Source organism: Olea europaea, chromosome 1 (genome assembly GCF_002742605.1).
Source record: "Olea europaea var. sylvestris chromosome 1, O_europaea_v1, whole genome shotgun sequence".
In the NCBI taxonomy this organism is placed as follows: Eukaryota; Viridiplantae; Streptophyta; class Magnoliopsida; order Lamiales; family Oleaceae; genus Olea; species Olea europaea.
In genome coordinates this window covers 5443375-5443777 of record NC_036237.1, presented here as the reverse complement: position 1 = coordinate 5443777, position 403 = coordinate 5443375, and positions in this window count along the sequence as shown.

Genomic DNA, 403 nt, shown 5'->3' with positions numbered 1-403 from the left:
AAGGGGAAGGATTGGAAATTGTGGAAACTAACACCTCATATGTGAGAATTTCACACCATTATACCAGATTCATGCGAATTCTATTTCAAATGAAAGTTTTCAAAAGAAATTTTGAATTTTACAAAAGTCTATAAAAATTTTAAAATGAAAGTCTATAGAAGTCTACGAAAAGCTCTCACTAATTCCATACAAATCCATAAAAAATCCACGAAATCCACAATTTATCACTTAAAAAAAGTCCATCAAAGTCTTACATTATTTTTCCTACTTTGTTGCTCTTGGAAGTTGTTTAAGAAGATCTCGAGGGAGCTTGCTTGAATGCAACAGTGGGAGCTATTCGGCAACTCCTCCTCTGTTGCTCAAGCACAAGTTGTTCAGCAAATAAGTCGAGTTTCTCAAGATT